Genomic DNA, 15,450 nt, shown 5'->3' with positions numbered 1-15,450 from the left:
TCCAATAAATCAATTCATTATTTTTATACTAATTAAATCAAGTACTAATATAATATATGTAAAAACACATAAATACTTCCTTTTTACATAAAATATATATAGGAAATATAAAAATGTACATATATATATATTTATAATATCAATATGCAACCTGAACTGATATGATAATTTGATTTAATTTTATTTTTCTACCCTTACTTAATGTGAATATGAATGTGATAATGTCCAAAGATGAATAAATAGATAATATATATGCATTTAAGAACATATTGTAAATATTTGTTTTAAAAATATTTATTGGATAATTGTTGCATTGGTAGCATTATAAAATTAGCACAACCAGCATTTCAAATTTGTCTGATGAAGGCTGGAGTAACACAGCCGAAAGCGCTTACCTTTCTTTTGTTCAAATAAACAGTGGAATTTACGGACAGTTGTTCGCTCTTGTGTTTGTGCTAATAAGTCATCCACAATGTTCAGGCAGTCCCAGATGTCAGAATGCAAAAGAGCTAGTACTCAAACTCTGTCTTCCAAGACCCTGGTGGAACGTGCCTGTGCCTCAATGGTGGCCCTACACATATGTCATATGGAACCTACTAACACACTGACATCAGGAGGAAGGTAGATAGCAGGCCTTCTCTGAGCACCTCCAACAGCCCCCCCTATGTGGCACTGTGCCCTCATAATGGCTACAGGGAGACTCAGCCAGCTCTGCAGCTGGAGTAACCACACTATCCTGATCAATTGTGTTAGCCTTAACCTGTACTATGTCTGAGGGCTCTATGGCATGGGTATGCATAGGCATACTGATTGTATCCAAAATATGTGCAGGGGATGTGGGAGCAACAACCTCAATGTCAGACTGAGTCTCTGCACCACAGACTGTGCCTCTTTATCAACACCAACGTAAAAGGCTACTGATACTCTGATATCAAGTGGTAGGAGTTCCACAGTGCCAGGATCATCTATGATAATAAGTAATCAACATAACAAAGAGAGAACTAAAATAAAAAAAACGATCAAACTTTTTTATGTAAAACATATTTTAAACAATAGATGTTAATGCAATGCAAAAAGGAATGCCATATATACATAAATCTACTTTATGTTCAGTAATAATAAAAAAGATGTACATACCTTGTGCAGGTGGTCATGCAAAATCAGAACCAGATATGCCTACAGAAAGGAAAGGGAGACAAAATGTGGATTATAAGCATCACAATACAAATGCCACAAGAACCATAAAAACAATCCCGCTACATCTACAAAATAAGAAACATCTCATACAAAAGTCTACTGTCCAGTTCCCCCCATCCTTCTTTCTATCTCAGTGTCTCTTCTCCCCCACCCTTCTTGCTCACTTTCTGTGTGTGTGTGTGTGTGTGTGTGTGTGTGTGTGTGTGTGTGTGTGTATATATATATATATATATATATATATATATATATATATATATATATATATATATATATATTCTTCTTCTTTCAGCTGCTTCTGTTACGGGTCGCCACAGCGGATCATCTGTTTCCATTTCTTCCTGTCTTCTGCATCTTGCTCTGTCACACCAACCACCTGCATGTCCTCTCTCACCACATCCATAAACCTTATCTTAGGCCTTCCTCTTTTCCTGTTACCTGGCAGCTTCATCCTTAGCATCTTTTTCCCAATATACTCTGCATCCTTCCTCAGCACATGTCCAAACCAACGTAATCTTGCCTTTCTGGCTTTGTCTCCAAACCTTCCAACCTGGGCTGACCCTCTAATATACCTATTCCTAATCCTGTCCACCCTCATCACACCCGGTGCAAATCTTAACATCTTTTACTCTGCCATGTCCAGCTCTGACTCCTGCCTTTTTGTCAATGCCACTGTCTCCAACCCATATAACATAGCTAGTCTCACTACCCTCTTATAGACCTTCCCTTTCACTCTTACTGGTAGTCATCTGTCACAAATTACTCCTGACACTCTTCTCCACCCACTCCATCCTGCCTGTACTCTCTTCTTCACCTCTCTTCCACACTCACCATTACTCTGATCTGTTGATCCCAAGTATTTAAACTCATCCACCTTCACCACCTCTACTCCCTGCATCCTCACCATTCCTCTATCCTCCCTTTCATTCACACACATATATTCTGTCTTAGTCCTGCTGACCTTCATTCCTCTTCTCTCTAGAGCATATCTCTACCTCTTCAGAGTCTCCTCCACCTGTTCCCTACTCTCACTACAGATCACAATGTCATCTGCAAACATCATAGTCCACGGGGACTCCTGTCTGATCTCATCTGTCAACCTGTCCATCACCATTGCAAATAAGAAAGGGCTCAGAGATGATCCTTGATGTAATTCCACCTCTACCTTAAATGTATCCATCACTCCCACTGCAGACCTCACCGCTGTCACACTACACTAGTACATATCCTGTACCACTCTTACATACTTCTCTGACACTCCCGACTTCCTCATACAATACCACAACTCCTCTGTAGGCTCCCTGTCATATGCTTTCTCTAAGTAGACAAAGACACAATGCAACTCCTTTTGACCTTCTCTGTACTTCTCTATCAACACTCTCAGAGCAAACATCATGTCTGTAGTGCTCTTTCCTGGCATGAAACCATATTGCTGATCATTAATCATCACATCCCTTCTTAACCTAGCTTTCACTACTCTTTCCCATAACTTCATGCTGTAAATGATCAATTTAATCCCTCTGTAGTCACTACAGCTCTGCACATTACCCTTTTTCTTAAAAATTGGTACCAAAACACTTTTTCTCCATTCCTCAGGCATCCTCTCACTTTCCAAGATTTCATTAAACAATCTAGTTAAAAACTCATGTATATAAATAGATAAATGCATAGATATAGATGTAAAATATTTATATCTATATATCCAGAAGAAATTATGTATTTATATTGCATGCCTAAAGTTTAGCAGTAGACATACACTTGCATTGCCCTCCACATCAGCACCAACATCAATTATTTGTGAACCCCATGCTGAGCTTTCTGGATCTCTGACCATGGACAGGCACTCTTCTTTCTCAGTCAGTGGTGGTTCAGTGACAGAACCACACCCAATAGACATCCATTCCCAGACAATTGCGGACACTCTGTGTTTGGAATTTGTTACCATATCACTGGCCCAGTGTTTGATTTTTTGATAATTATGACCAAGTCCTCTGACTGCATTAACATTGTTGGCCACTTACTCCCAGATATGGCCACAGGAGGACTTTTCACCTCGGCCTCTGTCTAAGAGGAATAAGCCATGTCAGCATAGTGTATGTATGATAACTTTATTCTCTGCATCCGTGTATGGAGGTTTATGAGGTCCAGATGTCTTGGGTGCTATAGCCCTGTATGAAGCAAAACATCAAAGAACAAAAAAAGGAAATTAAGCAACAAGTTACTGTCAAAAAAGAAATATGTATAAATGTATTCAGTCATTATGCACAAAATAATTAAAAAATTAAGGCTCCATATGAGTGCACACAGTTAATACAGAACCCCCACCCCCCAAAAAAATGAAATAAAAAGCACTGATAAATATCTATAAGGATGACAACAGCTGTGTAACTCTGTAATACATAACAGCATTAACCAAATAATTTAAACTTTCAATTAAAAATGGATAAAAATGTCTTTTGAGCTCCACTTGTGGTGAGGGCAGGCAGATATGTTCATCATCATTTTCATCATTCTCATCAACCCCCTCTTTCTTATTTTCTACATGGGGTTGGGGTATCATGCCAACTGTCACCATCCCTTTCGATTCAATGACACTCTCCTACCTTCTTCGACAGTCATGCCTGACTGTCGCAGGTCTTCTTTCATACAATGCATCCATCGCTTTACTGGGCACCCTTGTTTCCTCTTGCCTTCTTCCTGTCTGTCCCAAATCTTATGCACATGTGCCTGAACCACCATAAGCTGTTCCCTTTGACCTTCTCTCCAATTGGATCTACTTTGGCTTCTGCTCTGGTGTCCTCATTTCTTCATCTACACCACATTGTGCATCATACCACCTATCTCAAGCACTTCATCTCCATCCCCTGTAGCTTCCTTCACTGATCTGCCTTTACTGCCCATGTTTCTCTACAACACAGCAGTATTGATTGCACCATTGTTTTCTACACCTTACTTCAACTTTTTTGATGTTCTTATGTCAGGCACTGCTTCTGACACATTGTGCCATTTGGCTGCAGATCCTCTCATTCTTGCTTTGACCTTTTCATTCAGACTTCTTTTCTCCTCAAGTAGCACTCACAGATATTTGAAGCTGTTAGCCTGCTCCACTGTTTTTCTTTTATCTCAATTTTCAGCTTTTTTTCTGATTTCCCCATTTGCTGCCATGACCACTGTCTTGCCTCTACTTTGTTTCATGCCACGTTCCTTCAGTTTTGCATTCATTCCCCTGTCATTTGCTTGGAAGTTTCTGTTCAGAGTCTGCATGTAATTCCACATCATCTGCATTAAGGACAGCTTTGTTTATCTGTTCTTGCACTACTGTTTTGTACACCTAACTTTCAGCATCTTTGGCATTCCTCTATCATACACTACCCCTGACACTCTGTGCCAGTTGACTGCAGCCCCTCTGATTCTAGCTTTGACCTCCTCATTCAGACTTACTTTCTCCTCAACCACCCACATGACTGTCTAAATCAACTTTATTGAGATCTTGTCAAACGCTTTCTTCTATCTAGAAATGTCCACTTGGACTCTTTCCTCATCTCTAGCATCTTATTAACTATCTGTCTCACTGCAAACATTGAGATGGTTGTGATCTGAATCTGAAATGCTCATCTCCTGTCTTACTTTACAGTACTCTTCATATTCATGCATCAGTCACCCTCTCCAGAACTTTCATGCAGTGTGACAGGAGTTTGATACCTCTGTACTGCTCACAGCTAAGGATGCCCCCTTTGTTCTTGTACACTGGGACTAGTATGCTTATTCTCCAGTCATCTGTGTTTGCTTATCTCTCCATACCACTATGATTACTCTCAGCAGTCATTTCTCCCCATCTCACTCAACATTTTGATCATATCTACTATGACCTCATCTGAGCCTGCTGCTTTCCCTAACTTCATTTTTCTCAATGCTGTTCTTATTTCTTCTAGGGTGGGCTCCTTCTCTTCTTTCATCATAGACTGTATCTGGAGCAGTACACCTTCTATTGGGTTTTCTTCATTCAGAAGCTACTGAAAATACTCCTTTCATCTGCCTTTTATTTACTGTGGGCTGGTGAGCAGGTTTTTGCTGATCCATCACAAGCTTAATACATTTGTTGGGTTGCAAATATAAAACCACAATTACAAGCATGAACAGTTTCTCCAGAAATAGAATGCCAAAATGGAGCTGGAAATAGTGAAATCACAAACCACTAACGTAGTCAAAATATACTTTTATTCGCACATACAGGATTTCATCCTGTAACCAACGGAACTTCATCAGATAAAACATTTTCAAAAAGAATTCCTTTTTAAAAAAACATTAGCCAATGAAAATGCATCAATTAATACACACCCTCTTAAAATAACCAATAAAAAGTCATATAATCATATAACAAAAGCTACATGCATCGGTCCCTCATCCAATCAACATTCAGCGTTATTGACAAATCACCGTGTAGGTCATCATACATTCATCCAATCATTTTATTCACAAATCTCTGCTTTAAAAATGATACATACGGACTAACCTTATTCCATTTATTTAAAAAGGTCCTCTGTTTTACCTGAACAAAACTTTATATCAAAAAGTCTCAAAATTGTTATTAAAAAGAAAACACATTTAGTATCAATAAATTTCTAACGACAATTTAATCAAAATTCATTTTGTTACTCTAATTACAGCACCTCAGATAATTTTCCATATGACAACCAAATCTAGATCCCTACATCAGAGAAAACTTTCACTGATCTTTATGTTAAACACTAATTTACCTATATATCAAGACTATAAACTACCAAGAATGATCGATCTTTGAGAGCATCACAAATTCAGCACTAAAATTATTCTGACCAATAATATCTCATAAAACCATCTATATCCAATCACAGTATTCTTCATGACAGGACTATTTTCATAGTATACACAAAATCAGCGCAAGGGCGTTTCCACAGATCTTTTAATCTAATTGGTTCATATTTAGCCAATAAATTGGCATGTTTAATCTAAACAGCCAATAAATACATATTATAGTCTAAGTGTATATGCCCCTTTGCAACCTCATTGTGAACGGGTTCGAAAACTACCCTACAACCATATTCAACCAACAGAATCTCATATATGCACTTCAGTGTCCAATCCCATCGCCTTCTACATAAAACTATGATGAGAATGCATCAAACCCAAAACACATATACATCCAGAAAACATCAATGCTAAGTGGTTCACGGTCAACCAATTGTCCAAGTATATTTAATCTGAACAGTCAATACTATGTCAGATATGTGCCACAATTTCAATAAACACACCTCTTTGAAAGCTCATTTGCTATTAGTTAAAATTTGGTGACTAACACCATGAGAATGACCTAAATAACCAATAATGTGAAGACTATGGGTCCTATGCCAAATATAATATTTAAATATATCTCATCCATTCTAAACTGATAAACCCCTGAAGTTCGAAGAATCATTATATTCACAAAGAACATTAAATCTCTTAATAACTTCCAAACTATGGGAAACACTTGCCATACATAGGAACCTATCCATCACCTTAAGCTGCATATTTGATTGGTTCCTGTACAGCAAATGACAACACAAATTTAGTCTAAGTCTCCAATGATGGCCAAAAGGAGACAATGGTCCGAGCCACTACAAAAAGGACGCTATGCCAGATATAATACTTAAATATATCTCATCCGTTCTAAACCAATAAACCCCTGAAGTTCGAAGAACCATTATATTCACGAAGAACATAAAATCTCTTAATAACTTCCAAACTACGGGAAACACTTACCGTACAAAGGAACCTGTCCATCACCTTAAGCTATATGTTTGACTGGCTCCTGTCCAGCAAATGACAACACAAATTTAGTCTAAGTCTCCAATAATGGCCAAAAGGAGACAATGGTCCAACCCACTACAAATAGAACACTACATTGACCTCAGGTTCACTAAAATGTGATCTTGGGCATCATAATTATTGCATTTAAATTAATCATGAATTAAAATATTTTTGAAAAATATATAAGTATATATGCACATAACTCATTGTAAACATAGTTAATCTTTCGCCAATATTCCTACATCTAAGATTCTACTTCAAAGACCAAAAACACTTAGAATAAATTCACTGATTCGAGAGAAGGAAGTTAAATCTACCCATTTGATTGCTTCCATACTACAAATATATAGAAAAATGTTGAATGCCGAAATAATCAATAATAAAATATGGTAACCATGCCTTTAAAAAACCTTATTAAGCACAGCAGAATAATAGCCATTAATTAGAAATTGCTTTCAATTTAAGCAGGCAATAAACTGAAGCTGCCTCATTTAATCCTGGCCAAAAGTGCGCAGAAAGACATAATTGCCAAAATAGTTCTGCTTTTTCATGAAGCAACTGCCAGGCACCCCCTCTACTTGATTTAACAACAGTTTGCAGCACAATAAATTTAAAGCAATGACTACTATTTTCTGAAATATGTCTATAAAGGGCATTGGTGGGTTTTTTTGAGTGAAGGTCAGACAAATGCTTACTAATTCTATTTTATAGCTTCTGTTCAGTTTTACCCACATAAAAACATGGGCAAGATGAACATAAAGCACAATAAACCACCGTTTTGCTGTTACGGCATGATTTACCATTAAAAAATAGTTTGATTATTAATCATAACCTGATTTGTTATAAGAATATACCTACATTAGACACAATTGCCACATTTAATCATATATCCTTTATTAATCTTCCCCTTGGAAGATTCAAAAATTCTTTTCAAGTTGAGCACTCTTTTAAAGACAATGATAGGTTTGACTCCTAGTCAACATCTAAAAGTGGAATCATTCATTAGGACATCCCAGTTTTTCATAAACGCATATCTAATAGCATTGCTATCATCACTAAAGACTGTGATAAAGGGACTAGTAAAGGCATTTTTACATTGCTCAGAGGGCTTATCAATAATCACAGATGGAATATTGGGTGAATCTTCTGCACATAATTCCAACCCAGTCACATCCATAATCCTGAATTAAACAGATCTGTATTCAACAAAGGTTGGAAATGCCCCTTAATTCTTTTTTCTTTAACTTCTGTTATTAATTCAAGAATGAAAAACTCGGGATATTCTCTATTCAAGAATATGCCTTTTAACAGATCACATTCTTTAATAAAGTCTGACCAGACCATGACCATACGGGCCGCTCATACAAATTGTCCTTTAACAATGGCTCTTTTTTGAAATGTAGGGTGATTGCTTTGAAAGTGGATAAATTAATTTGAAAAGGTCTGCTTACAGTAAATTTTTGCCAGTAGTTTGTGATTGGTATTATCTTTCTTTAACAAAAACGTCCAGGTATAAAAAATTTGCACCTGATCAATTACGTATGTAAAATGTGGAAAACTGGTCATATTGTTAATATAAGAAATAAATGGGACCAATTTCAATATTGTCCCCAGATCAAAGAATAAAGATATTGTCTTGATATCTTAAATACAAATAATATTGGGAAAAGTAAAAATAATTAAAAAAATACTTATATTCCCACATTATCATTACGATATTAGCGTAAAGCCCACCACAAGCAGAGCCCATGGCAATGCCGCCTTATTGCAGTTATATTTCCTTTTCAAACAAAATAAAATTAGACTTCAGAACCAAATCTAACAGAAATTCATATGTATTAATAGAATCATGTGACATTCCCTTCAGAACAAGGAATTCCCTGAACTATTCTTCCCCAATAGAATGTGGAATGCAAGTATACAAATCCTTAATATCAATCGTAATAAAAATCTAATTATTATTATTGGGGAGTCCATTTAACCTTTTAAGGAAGTTCCATGAATCAATACAGACATATGGTTCATTATAGACTACACTATAGTCACTATAGACTATGTTCTTAAGTTCTGCATACAACATTAGCAAATGAGCTTTCAAAGAGGTGTGTTTATTGAAATTGAGGCACATATCAAACATAGTATTGGCTGTTCAGATTAAATATACTTGGACAATTGGTGATCGTGAACCACTTAGCATTGATGTTTTCTGGACGTATACGTGTTTTGGGTTTGATGCATTCTCATCATAGTTTTATGTAGAAGGCGATGGGAATGGACATTGAAGTGTATATATGAGATTCTATTGGCTGAATATGGTTGTAGGGCAGTTTTCGAACCTATTCACAATGAGGTTGCGAAGGGGCATATACACAGACTATAATATGTATTTATTGGCTGTTTAGATTAAACATGCCAATTTATTGTTAGATATGAACCAATTAGATTAAAAGATCTATGGAAACACCCTTGCGCTGATTTTGTGTATACTACGAAAATAGTCCTGTCACGAAGAATACTGTGATTGGATATAGATGGTTTTATGAGATATTATTGGTCAGAATAATTTTAGTGCTGAATTTGTGATGCTCTCAAAGATCGATCATTCCTGGTAGTTTATAGTCTTGATATATAGGTAAATTAGTGTTTAACATAAAGATCAGTGAAAGTTTTCTCTGATGTAGGGATCTAGATTTGGTTGTCATACAGAAAATTATCTGAGATGGCATAATTAGAGTAACAAAACGAATGTTGATTAAAGGTTGTTAGAAATTTATTGACACTAAATGTGTTTTCTTTTTAATAACAATTTCGAGACTTTTTGATATAAAGTTTTGTTCAGGTAAAACAGAGGACTTTTTTAAATAAATGGAATAAGGTTAGTCCGTATGTATAATTTTTAAACCGGAGATTTGTGAATAAAACGATTGGATGAATGGTGATTTGTCAGTAATGTTGAATGTTGATTGGATTAGGGACAGATGAATGTAGTTTTTGTTATATGATTATATGACTGTTTTATTGGTTATTTTAAGAGGGTGTGTATTAATTGATGCATTTTCATTGGTTAATCTTTTTTTAAAAAGGAATTCTTTTTGAAAATGTTTTATCTAATGAAGTTCCGTTGGTTACAGGATGAAATCCTGTATGAGCGAATAAAAGGATATTTTGACTACATTAGTGGCTCATGGGGCGGCCACGGTGGTGCAGAGGTTAGCGTTGTCACCTCACAGCAAGAGGTTCTCTGGTTCGATCTTCGGCTGGGGTGCCTTCTATGCGGAGTCTGCATGTCCTCCCTGTGGCCACGTGGGTTTCCTCCGGGTGCTCCAGTTTTCTCCCAAATCCCAAAGACATGCTATAGGTGGATTGGACATGCTAAATTGGCCATAGGTGTGTGTGTGTGTGTGTGTGTGTGTGTGTGTGTGTGTGTGTGTGTGTGTGTGTGCCTTCTGTGCAGACAGGTGATCCGCTGTGCCGACCCCTAACCGGGAAAAGCCGAAAAAAGAAGAAGAAAAATAAATGGTTTGTGACTTCACTATTTCCAGCTTGATTTTGGCGTTCTATTTCTGGAGAAACTGTTTGTGCTTGCAATTATGGATTTTCGTGGTTTTTATAGTACTGCCTGGTTTGTTGGTTGTTTCGTTTGTCAGCATGGATGTTTCCTCTCCAGTGATGCAGTCACCCTTGGAAACTTCGTTGGGTGAATTGACAACTTTAATACAGCAACTTAATCAAGGGATGGACAAACTTGAACACTTACCGGTTTTTCAGCAGACATCTCAAATTTCGCATTTGTCCCAGCTTTCTACCTACAGTATTCCAGGTTCTTCATTGCAAATTGGTAATGGCACAAATACTCAGTCAGGTAACCAATTTTCACAAATATTAGATGCAGAATCTGACTTGAGTAGGAAATCAGAAACTGTTTGTGCTAGTCAGTCCAATAACTATAAAACTGTTAACTTTAAAGAATTCTTAAAGGGTTCAACTATGTTTAGTCATGTATCCATTAACATCAATCAAAGTGCATGTGATAAAATATCTAAATTTGATCGATGTCTTTTAAAAATTAAAAAAATTACAGATGGGTTCAGATTATTTCAGAGAGTGCATCAAAAGACAGATTGTGCCAAAAGGCTTGCATTTATGGTGTTTTCCCACAGGATTGGTCAAGAATTCATCATTTCATAAAGAACTGCTTCAACTGTTTGATAAACACGGTTTTGAATATATGGACTTACTCATAAAGTTTAATAATTCTACCATTGAAATGCTTACCAAGGACATCCTGGTGCTAAATAATTCCATCACTTAGGATCTTAGTTTCTCTGATAACTAATACGAATATGCACAGATTTTTAAGTCCGTAGAAGAACAGATGAATGTGGTAATACTTAGGAAAATAAAAAAAATTAACCAGGGACATGGAAGCCTATAGTAGCAACGGCGCCTATCCAGCTCCTCCTGGTTTACAAGTTTGGTCCAGCAAATCAAAAGATACCTCTAGTGGGTATAACATAGATGAAACTAATAATGACTGACATGACAATGACCCTGATGATACTGATGATTTTTTAGGAGATCTACAGATGACCGGCCCGAGGCATTCAAAGCACCTGAAAAAACAGAATCAACAGAATTTTGGTCGACAAACATATCCAATGAGAGGTGCAGTCTTGAATAGAGGTTCATGGAAGAATCAGAGAGGAAGAGGTCCTCAGAATTGGAAAGGGAAGAACCAGATTTGACAGTTTCAGAATTTATAAATGATGAATTCAGACTGCCAGCATTACAGATTTTCACAAATACTAAAGGGGACTTTAAGGTATACAACTTTTCTTCTTTAGAAATTTCCACTGATATGTGCAATCTTTTTTCTAAGGGATGGACTTTTGTTCCCTCTAAGCGTATGAATTATGTACAGACATTGATGGACTTAAGACTTTATGTTCATAAGTTAAATTTACGTTCAATGTTTTTGAATGATGTATATGTTAACAATCCTCTCAGAGTGGCTAGTATATATAATCCCCCACTGCACCCCACCTTAATGTTGTTTCAAAATATGTGTGAGTTGGATATTAGAGGTATATATACTAGTAAGAACAAATATGTCCATGATAATCTTAGTATTAATGAACAAGCTGTGTTGGATTTTTTGAAAGGCAACCCACAAGTATGGTTTATTAACCCAGATAAAGGTGGGGGTCTTGTTGCTATTGATAGATGTGATTATGTAACAAAAATGAAATATTTGCTTAACTCAAATACATACAAAAAAAGTTCAGTTAATGAATTGAATACTGTATATGGTCGAATTCAGAGTCACATATATGATTTATTTTTGGAGGGAGCAATTGATATCCATCAATATAATTATTTAAATGTTGATTTTCCCATTACACCTACTATTTTCAGTCCTCTGAAATTACATAAGGATATATATCAACCCCCAATGCATCCCATAGTGGACGCTAGCAGATCTATTACTCAACCAATAGCACAAATGTTGGATGCAGAACTTAAGAACATAGTCTATAGTGAACCATATGTCTGTATTGATTCATGGGACTTCCTTTAAAGGTTAAATGGACTCCCCTATCATAATAATTGGATTTTTATTACGATTGATATTAATGATTTGTATACTTGCATTCCACGTTCTATTGGGGAAGAATGGTTCAGGGAATTCCTTGTTCTGAAGGGAATGTCACATGATTCTATTGATACATACCAACTTCAGTTAGATTTGGTTCTGAAGTCTAATTTTATTTTGTTTGAAAAGGAAATATACCTGAAACAAGATGGCATTGCCATGGGCTCTGCTTGTGGTGGGCTTTACACTAATATCATAATGATAATGTGGGAATATAAGTATTTTTTACATTCTTTTTACTTTTCCCACTGTAATTTGTATTTAAGATATCAAGACGATATCTTTATTCTTTGGTCTGGGGACAATATTGAAATTGGTCCCTTTATTTCTTATATTAACAATATGACCAGTTTTCTCCAATTCACACACATCATTGATCAGGTGCAGATTGCATACCTGGACATTTTGTTAAAGAAAGATAATACCAATCACAAACCATTGGCAAAAATTTACTGTAAGCCAACCTTTTCAAATTCATTTCTCCACTTTCAAAGCAATCACCCTGCATCTCAAAAAAGAGCCATTTTTAAAGGACAATCAGTACGAGCTGCCCGTATGGTCACGGACTGGTCAGACTTTATTAAAGAATGTGATCTGTTAAAAGACATATTCTTGAATAGAGGATATCCCAAGTTTTTCATTCTTGAATTAATAACAGAAGTTAAAGAAAAAAGAATTAAGGGGCATTTCCAACCTTTGTTGAATACAGAACCATTTAATTCAGGATTAATGGATGTAACTGGGATGGATTTATGTGAAGAAGATTCACCCAATATTCCATCTGTGATTATTAATAAACCCTCTGAGCAATGTAAAAATGCCTTTACCAGTGCCTTTATCACAGTTTTTAGTGATGATAGCAATGCTATTAGATATGTGTTTATGAAAAACTGGGATATCCTAATGAATGATTCCACTTTTAGATGTTGACTAGGAGCCAAACCTATCATTGTCTTTAAAAGAGGGCTCAGCTTGAAAAACATTTTTGAATCTTCCAAGGGAAAGATTAATAAATGGTCTATGATTAAATGTTCATCTTGCCCATGTTTTTATGTGGGTAAGACTCAACGGAAGTTAAAAATTAGAATTAGCGAACATTTGTCAGACATTTGATCTAAAAACCACCAATGTCCTTTATAGACTTATTTCAGAAAATAGTAGTCATTGCTTTAAATTTATTGTGCTGCAAACTGTTGTTGAATCAAGTAGATGAGGTGCCTGGCAGTTGCTTCTTGAAAAAGCAGAACTATTTTGGCAATTACGCCTTTCTGCGCACTTTTGGCCAGGATTAAATGAGGCAGCTTCAGTTGCCTGCCTGCTTAACTGAAAGCAATTTCTAGGTAATGGCTCTTATTCTGCTGCACTTAATAAGGTTTTTTAAAGGCATGGTTACCATATTTTATTACTGATTATTTCGACATTCAACATTTTTCTATATATTTGTAGTATGGAAGCAATCAAATGGGTAGATTTAACTTCCTTCTCTCGAATCAGTGAATTTATTCTAAGTGTTTTTGGTCTTTGAAATAGAATCTTAGATGTAGGAATATTGGCGAAAGATTAATTATGTAAGAATTATGTATTAAGAATTGAACTGTGTTTACAATGAGTTATGTGCGTATATACTTATATATTTTTCAAAAATCTTTTTAATTCATGATTAATTTAAATGTAATAATCATGATGCCCAAGATCACATTTTAGTGATCCTGAGGTCAATGTAGTGTTCTTTTTGTAGTGTGTTGGACCATTGTCTTCTTTTGGTCATTATTGGAGACTTAGACTAAATTTGTGTTGTCATTTGCTGGACAGGAATAAATCAAACATGTAGCTTAAGGTGATGGACAGGTTCCTTTGTACGGCAAGTGTTTCCCATAGTTTGGAAGTTATTAAGAGATTTTATGTTCTTCGTGAATATAATGGTTCTTTGAACTTCAGGGATTTATTGGTTTAAAATGGATGAGATATATTTAAGTATTATATCTGGCATAGTGTTCTTTTTGTAGTGGGTTGGACCATTTTCTCCTTTTGGCCATCATTGGAGACTTAGACTAAATTTGTGTTGTCATTTGCTGTACAGGAGCCAATCAGATATGCAGCTTAAGGTGATGGATAGGTTCCTATGTACGGCAAGTGTTTCCTGTACTTTGGAAGTTATTAAGAGATTTAATGTTCTTCATGAATATAATGATTCTTCGAACTTCAGGGGTTTATCAGTTTAGAATGGATGAGATATATTTAAGTATTAAATTTGGCATAGGACCCATAGTCTTTACATTATTGGTTATTTAGGTCATTCTTGTGGTGTTATTCACCAAATTTTAACTAATAGCAAATGAGCTTTCAAAGAGGTGTGTTTATTGAAATTGTGGCACATATCTGACATAGTATTGACTGTTCAGATTGAATATACTTGGACAATTGGTTGATCGTGAACCACTTAGCATTGATGTTTTCTGGATGTATATGTGTTTTGAGTTTGATGCATTCTCATCACAGTTTTATGTAGAAGGTGAAGGGACTGGACATTGAAATGTGTATGTATATATATATATATATATATATATATATATATATATATATATATGAGATTCTATTGGTTGAATATGGTTGTAGGGCAGTTTTCGAACCCATTCACATTGAGGTTGCAAAGGGGCATATACACTTAGACTATAGTATGTATTTATTGGCTGTTTAGATTAAACATGCCAATTTATTGGTTAAATATGAACCAATTAGATTAAAAGATCTGTGGAAACGCCCTTGCGCTGATT

Source organism: Protopterus annectens, chromosome 3.part0 (genome assembly GCF_019279795.1).
Source record: "Protopterus annectens isolate FY-2018-M chromosome 3.part0, PAN1.0, whole genome shotgun sequence".
NCBI lineage: Eukaryota > Metazoa > Chordata > Ceratodontiformes > Protopteridae > Protopterus > Protopterus annectens.
This window is presented reverse-complemented; position numbering follows the sequence as displayed.